Source organism: Coturnix japonica, chromosome 5 (assembly GCF_054131305.1).
Source record: "Coturnix japonica strain WE chromosome 5, WE-NBRP24, whole genome shotgun sequence".
Classification (NCBI taxonomy): domain Eukaryota; kingdom Metazoa; phylum Chordata; class Aves; order Galliformes; family Phasianidae; genus Coturnix; species Coturnix japonica.
The window spans coordinates 28977863-28993474 of NC_140667.1; the positions used below are offsets into that span (position 1 = coordinate 28977863).

Genomic DNA, 15612 nt, shown 5'->3' on the forward strand with positions numbered 1-15612 from the left:
AGAAAAAAGGTAATTTTTTAATGGCTGTATATTGTGTAAATCAGTTTCTTCTTTGCAGACCAAAAATCCACATAGTCCACCTTTGGCTTCATTAGAGGGCTTACCTTCTACAGAGTCAGAGTTAGGATAAGTATTATTCCCATTGTCTTTTATTGCCCTCTTCAGTGCAGATCAAAAGCTTCAGGGTTCAGATAACAGCATGACTGCAGTGGTGTAATATCATTTTCAGATAGTACTATAGCTACAGTTGCAGAAAATTTTGCTGTTGTTTATATATATGCAGTGTTAGTGCTGGCTGCATTGGAACTACACACTCGATATGATTAGACATCTAGCTGGTGTAATGCTGGCATGGATACAACCATGTGTATTCTGATCTTTGCACTGAAGAAAAGTAGAGCAGCCAATTGACACACATTCTTACTGGCATCAGTTCCTTTTACATACTTGCAGTGTATGGAAATAAGATATCTAACAAGGGGGTGGTCAGTGATCCGTTTAGAGCTCATTCATTTGCATGTGTGCCACAACAGTAAGTCAACATATTTAGCTCTTCTCAGCTGAAAACACTGAAACAATAGTAGAACTTCCTTTTAATGTGTTGCTCCACTATGTTACAATTAGCTAAAAAATGGGAAGCAAATAGCTAGAAGAATTATGTAGAACTTTGAGTATATTGACTAGGTTAATGGGTAAGCAGATAAAATAAGTCTGTGTATTGTCATCTTTTCCTGGTCACTGACCTTTATATCACTTTTTATCACCACTGACCTTGTTCACGAGGCAAACACAATCTGAGGAAGTGCGTCTGGGAACTGTGCTGGTCTACAACAGGCCTGGGAAATGCAGTGAACTGCTGACTCATTCAGATGTTTTGAATATAAATGGGTGTGTTCCAAGACTCGATCAGGTTATAACAGTATATTTTGTTATCAGTCTACTTTCAACATTTTCAACATAGTGGACATTCGTCCTTGGCTAGACCGTGTATTTAGAACTCTGAATTGATTGACTGCAATACCAGCTACTTTTCTAGTTTTGTGCACTTAATACCATATAGCCTTATTTCAGAAAGATACAGTTATTACTAAGAGGATTGGGTGAAATAGAATGGTGTCTCCTGATGCTGGCATATTTCCAAAATAATTATTTCAGGAGATAACATTTGTGATTCAATAGGTGGCACTCTTCACTATATGTCAGTGTAGGAATGCCTAGGCATGGTTCTAGGGAATGCTATACTGGTTAAAATGTCATTTCTGTGTTAAACACAGATTGTGGAAGATATCTCATTTCTGACAAGTTAATTTTATAGCTTAGCTAATTGGGTTGTCTGTTTAAAATTCATGCATTTAAAGTTCTTTGCTTTTTCCTAAGCCACTGTAATTTGCTGTGTAAAACTGGAAATAAATGCTGTGAGAGTGAAGGTTGCGATTTGTCAGAAGTTAGGAATGTTATGAATGTAAGGTTGTATTGGGCTTTATTGTTTTAAAATACAGATGTTCACAGATTTGCTGAAGGATGAGTTTTAATGATTTATTTAAAAAAAAATTCTGGTAATTCATTTTTGTTTGTGTTCTGTTTTGATGGATAGATTAAACAGTAGAATTAAATTGGATGTATTAGGGAGTAACTTGCAGTAGGTGTAGAAGTAACTTCACAAAATGTTGAGTCTTGGGGTAGAACGCTGTATTACTTCCACTAATGCTGTATGAAGGAATTATCCAAATGGAGTTGAACAACTGCAGATTTGCTCTGACCTTTCCTTTATGGAGGAAGAATATATTCATAATGTTTCTGGAGCAGGCTATTTAGTAGATGCTGACTTCTGAAATTATAATGTTTATGGATCCCTCTGCTACACCTTATCTTGATGTACTGTTCAATGGTTTCATTCAAGACAGAGTCCACAAAGCAAGACTGGAAGATAAGACTCAAATCATTACAAAGATAAGGCTACAGTCATTAGAAACAAACAGCAACACTACAGAAAATCTACTGAAGTATATGCTTGAAGTAAAGAAACTTTGGGCTTTGCAGTCAGTTTCTCCTTTACTTTGAAAAAATAGTCCCTAGTGAATTAATATACCAAAGAATGTAGTGTATGCATGGTTGAAATGCATTGTGAAATCTCGGTCTAACTGAAATGTGGCTGTACTGTGGTTTCTGGGCCCTTGTTGAGTTTCTTTTTAGGCTTTAGTTTGACCTTAGTTCACTTGTTCTTCATTTGAAACCATGGCTGACTCTCTCCACATTCTTTCATCTTTCAGTTTCCTGGAAACCATTGAGCTTATCTTTGTTGGGCGAATTGCATTGTTAACTGCTGCTTCAAAAAATGTTCAGCTGCCAAATGCGTGTTGCTGAGCATTAATGGGAAGAATTTTATATAGAAAGAATAATAAATGTGGTTATTTTTCAACTGGGGCTTCTACTTGTTGACCATTTGTGATAATCCAATAGCATGTTTAGTGAGGTGTTGAATTTCTTCATAGCAGATAGTAGATTTAAATTTTTTTCAAGCAGGCTGTTAAGATGTTTTCACCTTTGCTGAGTATAGGATGTTAATTTAAATGTCTTACCCTGGAGGATTATTCCTTGATGCCAAAAGCAAGCAGCAGATACTTGTTTTGATGTCTTTGTTATATATTTATAAATTCAAATATCCTTCAAATACATTATATGTGTGTCTTATAAATGTATTATATATGTGTATATATATATGATATTGTATATTTTATTATATAGATATATACACATACGCACCAGTATACGTATTAACATTAGTTAACTCTTAGAATGACTGAGAAACTGGTACTTTGAAAAGAAAAAATTTGCTTACTTCCAGTGAATCCTTTTAAGCCACAAATTAAATTGGGTTGGATTAATCTTAATTGTAGTATCATCAGATGCCCGTGTGTGCCTACAATCTTTTTTATCCATGAGGTTAGACAAATTGGTGGTCAAATACTGTATGTGATTAATTATTCATGCCTTTTCTCCTAACATATAATAATAAAATGCTACATAATCTGTTTCCTGAATAACTGAACTTTGCAGGAAGATGAGAGATTGTAATAGGTGATGTGGAATGAAAATACAAAGATGGTAAATATCAGTAACAATCAGTGTTTTCAAGGAATATTGCCTGCAGGATCTTAATCCAGATGGCATGATTCTTATCTGTGTGATGTAGAATAATGCATATTTGTGAGGAAGGAAATCACAGGATAAAATTCATTATTATTTGTTGCTGGAAAAATTCTGAAAAAGCATTTCATGGTGTAATTTGCATCAGGACAGTGACAGATCTTGGTTATTTATATAATTTTATGCCAGCTTTTCCTCTGCAGCTGGCTGAATTTACTGTACCTAATCCTGTCTCTGTAGTAGACAAATTGCAGATGAAATGAATTATTTGTTCCTGACTTCTGCTGTTCTTCCTCTTTTAGACTAAATGGGAAGAAGCGGGCAAGATAAATCCTTCCATCTATTTGCAGTGCTATTTGTCAACTCTGCAATCCTGTAATATGGTGTTTTGTTGCAGTGTCTTTCTGGTAATTCATTGCTAAAACTTTTAAACACAAGACCATAGCTATGCCTATTACTTTTTTGGAGCAAGACTACTTTGTATATTGTTAGTCCATCTAGGGTCTTCCTGTGGTGCTGTGCAGAAACATATGAAGAGTAAACCACATGATATCATATAGTAGTCTAGATTCTCAATTAGCTTATGTTTGTCCCTAAAAGTAGAACTGTTCCCAAAGTCATTCTAGTAATGTGTGTTTTGTTTCACCAAGTAAAAGGAAGAGGGACCACTTTTCTGAAGTTTGATATGTACCATTGCTTGAGTTGCTTCCCAAGTTGTCATCAAGTTTCAAACTGAGCTCATTCATTCAGATTTTACAGATGTTATCTCTGTAGTCTAGTGATGGGCAAAATGGTCTTCTGGAAGAAAAGGCAGCATTATGAACATTGCCTAGAGTATATTTTCTTTATAATATTTTTGAAATACTTTCATTCAAAATGTATAAACAGATCAGCGTGAAGGGGCTAGTAACATCCTTTTTGCAGACAGTGGTCTCATCTTTGATCATGATACCAGAAACCATGAGTTTTATTTTCCTTAGCTTTGGGGCTGTGATGAGGAGTTTTTGTTCAGTCTTGCTTATGCCCTTGCAATTGAGGTCTCTGCTCATAAAGAAGGGAAGCAGACTGAGTTTAGAACTTAGTTTTTTGGCATGTGCTTCAGTAATTATGAAAGACTTGTAACTGTCATTAGGCAAACTGGTTGTATATACATAAAAGGTACAGCATGCCTACTTTGTGATAAATGCTGGTCTTTTATGCAATCCTGCTTAATTTTAAAGTGGGGCTATAAGTTCTTTTCTGACTCATTTCCACTGTTTAATTTAGTTTTTGGATCTATTTCTCCTCCCAGTATTTCTCAATTTCAGGACTGTTCTGCTTAGAAATACTATAAAGTGTACATTGGTACTTAGTATTGTATGACAGTGATAACTATATATATGTATTTATCCTGGACTGCATATTTATGGATGTGTGCTTGCTTAGTTGTATCTTACCTTAGTTTCACCTATTCATATAGTAACTAAAAAAGCCAATTGTGCTCAGTTGTCATTGGAAGACTGAAGATACTAACCTGAACTTTGTAAGAAATGTTTTCCTCTGCTTCCTTATATGACACACTATTATTTTTCTGTTCTGTCAGCTATATTGGGAGTTAAGAGGTTTATATGAATTTCTTCCAGAGAAGAAGTTAGACACTTTTAAATTACTCTTTCAGGAATGCTTGCACTAGATCTTCACAGGCTTTATAGGCTGTTTTTGCAAGCCCTTTGTGACCACTCATTTGTTAGAGCACTTCCACATTCTTCATGCAGATTTCTTCTTTTTCTGATGTTTTGGGAAGCTCCCCATCCCTTTCTGGTGGGATCTAGTTGTTGGTATCAATGGCATTTAGTCTTTTCTGCCTGCTCTTGTTGATAGTCTTTGTCTAGCGCTGAAAGTCTGTAGACTTGTCTGAGTTCATTTTCTACGAGACCGTATTACAAAGTTACATAGTACTCTGCAGTAGAAATATGCATGTGTATTGAATATTAAAGGGGTTGTTTGTTTGTTTGTTTGTTTTTTCCCCTAAAAAGTGTATTTAACTCTCGGTGTTTCCAGGAATATCACAGAAAGTATTACTTAGTTCCTGGAAAAAAGATGAAAACTGATTAACTACTTATACAAGCATGATTAGTCCTTTGTGCCTGTCGTCTGCTCTTTGCTTGAATATTACACAAGTTCACTAAGAAAGGGCAGGAATCCCCTGTTTTATGAGGACCAGACTACAGGATTTCACACTTATTGTTGAAGCTGTGTATTTTACTGTCTAGATTTCATACAGTCGTCTTATTGAAGAGGAATTTTCCCATGCAGGTCTTTGTAATAGTGTACTTTCTATCAAACAAACACATAGATAAAAATTCCAAAGATTCTTACACTAATGTAAAATCATTTGTATGTAAGTATTGCATGTTTTTGAAATTGTCGTATGTTTAACAGGTCTACTTGTGTCTCTGAGAAAGTAGAGTTGTTTGTTGTTAGACTGTCATTCTCGTGCAAAATCTTATACTTATTTGTCACCGAAAATATTGATTGGGGAAATCAAATCTAGTTTCAGTTCTGACCAGTGTCATTATTACTAGAATTTGGAGATGTTAATACTATTTAGGGGCAAAGCTAAAAAGCAATGCTAAGGAAATTAACTGCAGAGCAACAGCAATAAGCAACTTAAGTTCTAAATTAGTAAAGAAACAACAACAAAAAAGTGATTTTCTTGGCATTATACACAAAGGAAGGCTATATTTGTAACATTGTAATGTTTTGTGACACCACTCACTACTGATCTCTGTCAGGACATTGAGCCATGAACCACCACTGTCTGGATTTGATCTCATAACCAGTTTCTCATCCACTGAACAGTCTGCCCATCAAATTCATATATTTCTAATTTAGAGAGGAGGATGCTATGTGAAAATGTGTCAAAGGCCTTACTGAATTCTAGGTAGATTACGTCAGTGGCTCTTGTCCACTGACAGCTACACCATCATAAAAAGCTACAAGGTTGATCAGACAGAAACTGCCCTTAGTGAAAGTCATGCTGGTTATCCCATATCACCTTCCTCTCTTCCTTGCAAATGAGCATAGTTTTCAGGATGATCTGCTCCGTGATCTTCCCTAGCACAGAAATGAGGCTGACAGGTCGGTAGTTCCCTGAGTCATCCTTTGTACTCTTCTTAAAAATGGATGTGATGTTGCCCTTTTCCAGTCACCAGGGATTTCACAGGATCGCTGTGACTTTTCAAATATCATTGAGGGTAGAAACCATCACAAAAATGAACTTAAATAATAGTAATAAATTTGAAATGAGTGAATTCATTACCATATGACTGTCAAGTTTCTAAAGTTGAAACAGTGTTAGTTGTTTTTGTAGGGATATATCTGTCAAATAAATTTTATGAAGAAGAGGATGAGAGATTTATGGCATGTGAATATATCTTCTGGTGAAAGTTCTATTACAGGACTAGCCTAAATATAATATATATAAAATATTTGTATATTTATACACCACATGTATATATGCTGTGCACACATGAAAATTGTACAAATAAAATTTTTTTGTGTGTGTATAAATATATGTTTATATAAAATGTGTAGATCAGCAGGCAAATGAACTAAAATGAAAATTTAATTTCCCGATGTTATTGATGTATTTTTGTGCTCATAAAAATTAAGAAAAGATTAAATGATAAATTACATTTATTTGTACTATTATTACAATTATTTTTAAGCAAGTGTTGTTTGGTAAAAGAATGTTATTGGTAAGAAAAAATTGTGTCTATATCTCTCTTGTTTTATTGCCAGACACTCACAACTTTTAGCTACAGGGAGAAGTGACTGAGCAAATCTTTTAATTAACCTCCATGATTACGCATCATGCTCTCTTCATTAAATAGATCTAACATGGAGAAGAGCCAGTTGATTCTAATAATTTTCTGGTGCTTTTGTAGTTTGTATACTTCAGTGTTCTGAAGGTCAGATAGAACTACCAGACCATAAAATCCAGCCAGCGAGAAATCTGGAGCGAAGAGAGCTCAAGGATTTATTAAGTGATGTGAAACTCTATTGTTTCGTGCATGTATTACATAATTGCTGTAAATGCAAGGCTGTTAAAATTCCCTGCTAGTAATAACAGGAATACCATTTTACAGCTTCAAGAGGAGATAAAAGAAGTTTCTTAGTCAGCACTTCAACAATATCACAGCACATGTCAGTTTTATTATTGTGGGGCCTTCAGTTTTGGCAGATGCTCTCCATTCTGGCTGTGGTGTGGTAATTACCATAAAAATTAAGCAGTGAAATAAGCAGAGTGCTGCCTTATCCCTGCTGCCTGTAACCAGGTTGCAAGTACTGCAGTGTGAAACAGGCATAATTCAGGCTGATTATATTTAGAAAGCCACATTTTGAAATGGTCGGCCTTTATCTCTATTCAAGTCATATTTAAAAGTAAATTGAAGCTGTGAAAACAGAAGGATCATTCTTTCTCCACAAGGTACTCTCCATAATAGCATTCCAAGAATTAGTTTAATCCATCCAGGTTTGATTCATAGCCACTAATTATATTTCAGCATACATTCTAATGCTTCAAATTATATGTGTTCTTACTTTAATGATTTGTAAGTAGTCCTTAAATTGGAAGCTTTGCACTTTTCTTTTGTGTCACAACAGGCTTTACTTTGAGAATTAATGGGATTAAACTACTCTGGAAAATCTAACTTCGATAGTGAGTTGAATTGTGTGATGGAGTTGTTTTTGTTTGCTTCTTGTTCTTAATTCAGTTTGATTCTGATCACTGTGAAGCCTTAGATTTTTACATCAAGAGTCCAAATGCAAATTACTCAGATAATGTTTAGAAACTGGACATTTTCTTCCACATGTTAAGTAACTGCATAGGTGAAAAGAGGCAAAGAAAATGAAGATGTACACTTGATGCTTTTCAAAATCAGAAAAATAATGTTGCAAAGTAAAAGCCCCTGAAGTAAAATAGTATGTTATGTACTTATATTTTAGTACAGTAGGAGTGAACACCAACATCAGAACCAATTAGCTCAGCTAATTTTACCATACTTACTGTAACTTCTCTTTGGTGTCGTGTGTTCTTTTTTCAACCAGTTCTTCTCCTTGCTCCCTCTTTCTTATGCTGTGAGTTGCCGAACTGTTGATTTCTTGACTTAAGTATTTTTTTAACCAGTAAGTTAACATGGTTTCATGCAGAATTTCAATGTCTTTTAGGAACAAAGGTGCGACGTAACAATTTGAACTGTTAACTATTAGGGCAATATTTATGTGGACATATTGATACAGTTTAACAATGAGAACAAGTATCCAATCTACCAGACAGATAGTAGATGATGATAGATTACTTGTTCTGTTTTGGAGAGTCCTGTCTTTTTTGCAAGAGATTTCTGAGGAGAAAATTAGATAAACTGTTTGAATAGTTCTTTTCTGTATGTCTGTCTGCTTTATGTGGTAAGTCTTACAATGTAATTGTCTTCATTAGGGCTATTTTGGATCTTCATCTTCTTAAAGAGATTAAATCACTTAGAATATATCATAATCTCACTTAATCTTTAAGGAATTTATAGAGGAATATGAATGATCAGTCATTTGAAAATTTAATGCTGAAATTACTACTCAGTTTTGATACTCAGACCTTTCAGTAAATGTTGAGTTTAAACAACTATCTTTGGAAGTCTGTTGCGGTAAAACTTTCACGGGAGTTCCAGTTAACATGAAAACAATTACTCAGTGTAATTGTAAATGAAGAAGGAAAGACCTCCATTAGCTGTTAGAAATACGTCACTGTTGAAATTTGATACATTGTGGAGCCTGCTTCACAAGTTAATACATAGAATAAAACGAATCCAAACTATTAATCGTATTGTACTACTAATTACTTGGAATTTTGCCAGGTAGAAAATGATTAGGCTAAATCATGATTGCACTTTCACAGTTGACCTCTCTGTAATCCCATAGTGCAATTAAAAAAAAAATAAATCATGGGAAGCAACATTTAATGAGGAAAAATGTGCCGAACTATTGGCAAAATTAATGTTGTTTGTGGAAAAACTGCATTCCACCTCTGTCCTTTTCTGTTAAATATTATTCTTTACTCTTTACTCATCATTCTTTTACAAAAGTACTTGTGAATACAGGTAAAATACTTGTGCCTGACGCTGTGGCACCGAGTATTTGTTGAGCATCCAAGATGTTGAGAAAACCAATTACATTAACTCCAGAGACTGGATTATATGGAAAGTTCTTGACACCTTGTTTTTCTTTCTCTGATGTCTCTAGGCTTTTGCTTTGAATTTATTATTATATATAGTCCTTCTCTTTATGTCTTAGTGTGAGTGAGTGGTCTAACCAAACTGAGCAGGGCAGTGCAGCTCTCTGTGCCTCCTGGTTCAGTGTGGTTCACTGCTGTTCCTCTGACGCTTAGTCAGTTTTGTACGTGGAACAATATTGGTCACTTCTAAATTCTGCTGGGTGTGCAAATACCTGAAAACAAATTTTCAAATAAGGACAACAAATTTTAATGTGCAATTTTAATCTTTATTTATGTTTTCCTCTCATTTTCTTTCTAGAACACAGCGTGAAGCAGTCAATTTTCAGTTTGGTTTGGTCTTGGTGTTACCATCTCAATTTTTCTTGCAAACTGATGTGCCTAGTAGTAACTTTGAAATATCTGCCAAGCAATGTGCAAACTGACTAATAATGTAAACTTTAAGTTTAGTTTAAGTAGTGTTATACAACTTGGGTGCGGCGCACCAGAAACTCATGCAGAAATGCAGTTTATTTATGTTTTCATGAAAATAAGGTTGTGTTATTCATGTTTATACATCCTTAAGACTTAGGTCGTTTTTCATTAAAAACAAGTAAAATAATTGCTGCCATAGAAAAGGAGCAGTGCAGGCATTTTTAAGTGTGACCAAATGTGACAAAAGGAAACTAACTATACAAAGTAAAGATGGGAATGACTTGGAGCTCTCTAGTACAGTGAAACAACTAACTTTAGGAAGAGTTTTAAAAGTAAAAAGAAGCAGGTAAAAGCAATAGACTATAGGAACAGTAATACGCAAATTTCAAGAATTCTGTCCATTCTTGTGGCTTTTATGGTATAGCAATATTCAATATATTGAATATAGCAATTTTAACAAGATAGGTCCAGCTGAACTGGCTAAACATTGTCTATAGGGCAGCATTTAATGTGCAGTCTAATTAATCATTAGGCAAGTCTGTGAAATGAATGCCCCCTGCAATGAGTTTGCTTCATCTGCACAATGTCCTGTTGTCAGCCACAGCTGAAAACTATTGGTAGTTTCTCCTTTTGAAATAAAAGAAAAATAAAAATTCAAGTATTGCTAACTTGTTCCTGTGAGACAAAAGAAAACTTGTTTTAAAATCACACTTAACATGAGTATGGAGTGAAATAATAGAAGGTGCATTCTTGGGATCATTCTAGCATGGCAATCTAGTGTAGAATGAGTTAAAATAGTTGATATGCATATTTCACCTTGTTGAGTTACCATTACATTGGCACAAAAAATGCATTCTGCAAATAATTAAACAATAATTAAGATCATTTGTAAGCATCTGTATTCATATTTTTTTTTCATTACTAATAAGAACAGTGATTGTAGAAAACCTTGATGTTACTCAAACAAGTGCACAGTGTAAGTGAGCAGAATTCATTTAGCCTAGTGTCGCTGTAGTGCTGCATGTATCCTCAGGCACTTTCCATGAATACCAGTGTTTGTTCAGGGGCATCAAGTTTCCTGAAAGGTATATGAAAACTCATGCAATTTCATTCTCTCTCTATTCAAGGGAGCTGCAAAAGTTTCACTCAGTTCTAAGCTAATGTCGGTCATGATCTATGCTCATTACTACTATTAATACTGTAAAATATTCTGTTAGACTGAGATTACCGACTTAGTGAAGAACTGGAAAGTAGAGTGCTGTCCTTTCATTTTGAGCAGGGCACCGTTCTGTGTTTTAAATACAGGATGAGTATTATTGCTTGGATAAAATAACAAGTCTTCATTCTCAGGCCCATCTATTTTGAGGAATGTCATTTATGTGGTAATTTCCTTTACCATTTATTGCTGTCTAAATCTTGAATGAATCAAATGGAATATATTACCTGTGGCATAGAATTCAAAATAGGATCATCTTGAATATCTCTTTGGGGGAGGGCACATGGGGAAGACTGATATTCTCCTGCTACTTGTACTTTTAAAGAACTTTGTAAATCACTCTCAGAATTACTGCTTCTTTTGAAAACTTTTATTTAGGTAGCCAATCACAGAATGGTTTGGGTTGGAAGGGACCTTAAAAATCATATAGTTCCAACCACCCTGCCGTGGGCAGTGTTGCTACCCACTGCGTCAGACTCCTTAGGACCCCATTGAACCTGGCCTCAAATGCCTCCAGGGATGAGGCATCCGCAACTTTGTGCCTCACTGCCTTCATAATGAAGAATTTCTTTGTAATCTTAGTCTACCCTCTTTCACTTTAAAGGCATTGTCCTTGTCCTGTCACTACACAGTTATGCATCTTTACAGTTAAACAAATGAATTGTTTAATGAGCTCTAATATTCATGGATTTTGGAACAGTTTATCCTAAGTGCTCAAACTGGGGAATCTAGAGCTTTATTATTTATGTTGTTTTCATTATTAATAGAGAGTTGAATGTCTGTTTGACTGAAAAGATTCCAGACCAAATTAATTTTCCAGAAAGTGTTTATAGATCTTCTTCATATATATTGTATTGGAGCAGAGTAACCTTCTCAGTGAACTCTGGAATAGAAAACTAGTGATAATGGAAACAGTGGCCTTGTGAATTGGACTTCTCTAGTGATCTGCTAACTTACACACTGTTTAAATCATTTATATATTCATTACAAATATTTTTGTTCAACGTATAAAATAGCAGATACGTGGTTTTGAAATAGATTGCACCAAGGCATTTGATTGTTATTGCTGATTGCAATTGAATCTGTTACTGTGTTGAAGATAGAAATACTTTTTCATTCTCGTTACCTTAAATTTTCTTTCTTTCTAATATTTATCAGGGCCATTCATATATAGAAAAAAGTATGAAATCTTCTAGGCCCGCTTACCAGGGAAATGATAATGATGCATGCTAGTCATGAAAGTGTTTCGCTTATATTACTGTTTATAACAGAAGCAGGATGATAGTTTGGCTAAGGGTTTCTCAAATATCAACAGTTAATCTCAGTCTGACTATGGTTTATTGACAAATATGTGCATAGCAAGCCTTGGATAGAACAAGTAAACTAAACAGTCAGGTGATTGTTAGGAATTCCTATTGGATTTCAAAGAGTTGTACTTCAGACAAGTGTTACTTGTTCTCTTTTGTACCTTATGAGGGAGACATATAATAACATAATATTTATAGAGAACCTTTCCTCTCTTTTATTTTTCTTATTGATAACAAACATAATAGCTATTCAAAACCCATATTATTTGAATGTTTGGATGCTTCTGAGATGTAGATTGTTTCACAGATGTTTTTGTGATGTAATTGCATTTGCCACCTAATACGAAAACGCAGCCTCAGTGAAATGACCTTTGTTTTACTTACATCCTAATTATGTGCACATAATTAAGGATGTTCAAGTGCAGAAAGAAAGCAGGGCTTGTATTCTAAGGATTGTCATTTTCTTTGCTTCTCACATTGACATTTTAAAACCTGATCTTGCAGATCCTACCATGATAGGTAGCTCTAGCCCTTTAAGATGGCTGACTTGAAGCAGTGGAAACAGGATAGCTTCTCCTTTGTTTCTGTTCTGAAGTTGTTTGTTGAACCCAGTCACTTTTTAAATATGACTTCTAAAAGCTTATTTTATTTCTTTAATAGTAAAGAAATAGGAGTCTTCTGATGTGCAATTGATAAATTATTTCTTGAAAAGCACAAGAAGCAATTATTGTGCATGAGCTTGTATAAGAAATAAGAAGCTATTTTGGCTGTAAGTGTGTTGTTCGGCTGCATGTGGTTTGTACCTTTGCTATTTAGATATAACATTACTGATCTACTTTGAGACAAGCTATTTTCTGCTTTTATGGGAAACAGACGGAATGTCTGGAATTCCACTTACAAAAAGGAATCTGTATCCTGCTGAGTAATAGCAAGACAATCGTCTTCCCCCCTCCTTACTGCAGATGTAAAATTCAATACCGAAGGCATGCAAAATATTGAAGGTGATTTACTGCAAAGATTTAATATTGTTTCTTATGAGGAGTATATGTATAGTATACTCTCTATGAGGAATATATATGGCTGCAGGTTTAATTACAATAGATACAACATAATCTTTTGTTGGGGAAATATATTTCTAAAAGGAAGAAATGCATGTAATATCTTATGATGAAGATTTAGTATTATTTTAAGGAGATGACGGTTTATATTCATTTTACACAACCAAAATCCTGACATGCTTTTCACAAGTAGTGCTCTGTAGATATTACTTCCAAGTTTCCAGCCTTCTTTAAGAGGAAACATAGCAGTAAGATGAAGCTGTGGGAAACAATTCATTAAAATAACTTCAAACAACTATTCAACATGAAGCAAATATGCTGTGGTGAAACATCAAAAACCCTGTAGTTAATATTTGCTTATGTTTTCAAAGTCTTGTAACTTCTGAATAGGATTTATATGATTATGTTCCCAGGGTGTGAAAATTGTTCAGTTGTTATTCTTATAAGGAATTTAACTCTTTTCTATACTTGATGACAGTTGATAAGTTTTTGTTATTAACATTAAAAATGCTTAATTGAACACCATCTTTATGTTATATACATAACTTTCAACCATTTTTTAAAATTTGTATATATATATTGTATATGTCAAATAGGGACAAAGTAAAAGGTATGCTGTACAGTAATCCATAATAAATATAGTACTAACTCTGATTATTGAATATGACATTATCATGCTAAAAGCATTGAATTACTATCTAGAGTGAAATGGGATGCAGAGTTTCCAGCATTCAGCTTCCTGAAAGTCTGTTTGCTTTTGGCATGTCATGCCCTGCTTTCACTGTAGAGTTCCCTCTTGTGTTATTCCATGGGTAATTTCAAGTGGTAAAGCAGCAGGGCAGTTAAGATTAGCAGAGCTATGGCTTCTCATTCATCATTCTTAGTGAAATGTTGAGGCAAAATATATGTTTTCATTAAGTGGAAAATAGGATTTTTTTCCTCCTCTTTTCTTTCACAAATTAGAAACTGTTGGATTTTGGATGACAATAATTAGAAATACATGAAGAAAACTAACTCAGTGTTGTGTTAGAAAACAGGATTCACTTATTCCTGATGATACGTACTAAGCAACTTGACAGACAAGTGCGCTCTTTCTGAGTTTAGGTTCTACATTTAAACAGTTAAGACATACATATGCAGTACATTCACATACATATTCATTCTTTTCCAAGAATTCATTAATATATGCTGATGTCCCTCCAGGCACGTGTAGTTGCATTTTGTGTGGTCGTATGCCCACTTACTTTATCCCCATTTTTACACCATCAGTTTCATCACAGAGACTTTTGGCTGACCTTTAGCTGTTTTTCCCCTGTTTGGCAAATTTCCATTGCTTGTTAGGCCATAATGAGCACTTCCAAAACAACGTAAGTGAAATCCAAGGAAGATATCCTTGCACCTGTTGGGTGCAAAAGAGAAAGTAGTTTATTATGACTTCAGTGCTTCTTGTGAAGCAGAAGTAAGGGAAAACAAGGCTGTTCACACACCAAGTGGAGTTGAAAAGGGAAGTTCCACTGAGGCCTTGTACATTTATTACATTTGTATTCTGTGAAGCTTTTAAATTTAATAAGCTTTTAGTTGCCATTAGTGAGACTGGATTCAAAACCAGGTGGCAGAGATGAATAGACAGTGTGAACAATGCTTTGTTGAACTGCATATCACAGTACTTAGCCCGTTGAGGTTCCTATCCTCCTACTGAAATAAGAAGTAAGAGAAGCACAGCGGATCACTGTGTATAATGCTTTAAGAAATGTTATTTTAAAAGTCTGAAGTTTTTCCTTTAGTGCCCGTGTATGTTTCATTCTTGTTTAAATTCAGATTCATTTTAATCCTTCAACTCCTGTTGTTTGTTGTGTTATTGCTCTCAATGCACTAACTATTTCTGTCCAGTAGATATTTCTGTTTCAGTCAGAAAGACTTGGTCTGTTGTTGCTTCTGATGTTGTATTGTGAGGAAATACTGGGAGTATGAACTACAGAGACACTTTGGAGTACTTACTTTAATTTAGAGTGCTGTTTTGCTTCTCTTCAGTATATTTTAGCACAAACCTGAGATTGGGTACTGAATTTTTGTTTGTTCTGAATGCTAGCCTGTCTAAAATATGTGACTCCAGGGGAGGAAAATTCCTCTGGTGTGACATCAATTAACGCTATTGTGTTATATAGTAAGCATGAATGGCAGAAATTCAGCCAGTCAGAGGAGGCA

General features: G+C 34.7%; 1 protein-coding gene across 11 annotated transcripts in view; it reads left to right on the forward strand.

The window, feature by feature from the left end:
* FSIP1 (fibrous sheath interacting protein 1) overlaps nt 1–15612 on the forward strand; it is a 64942-nt gene that overhangs the window by 25866 nt on the left and 23464 nt on the right. The window lies entirely within an intron of this gene.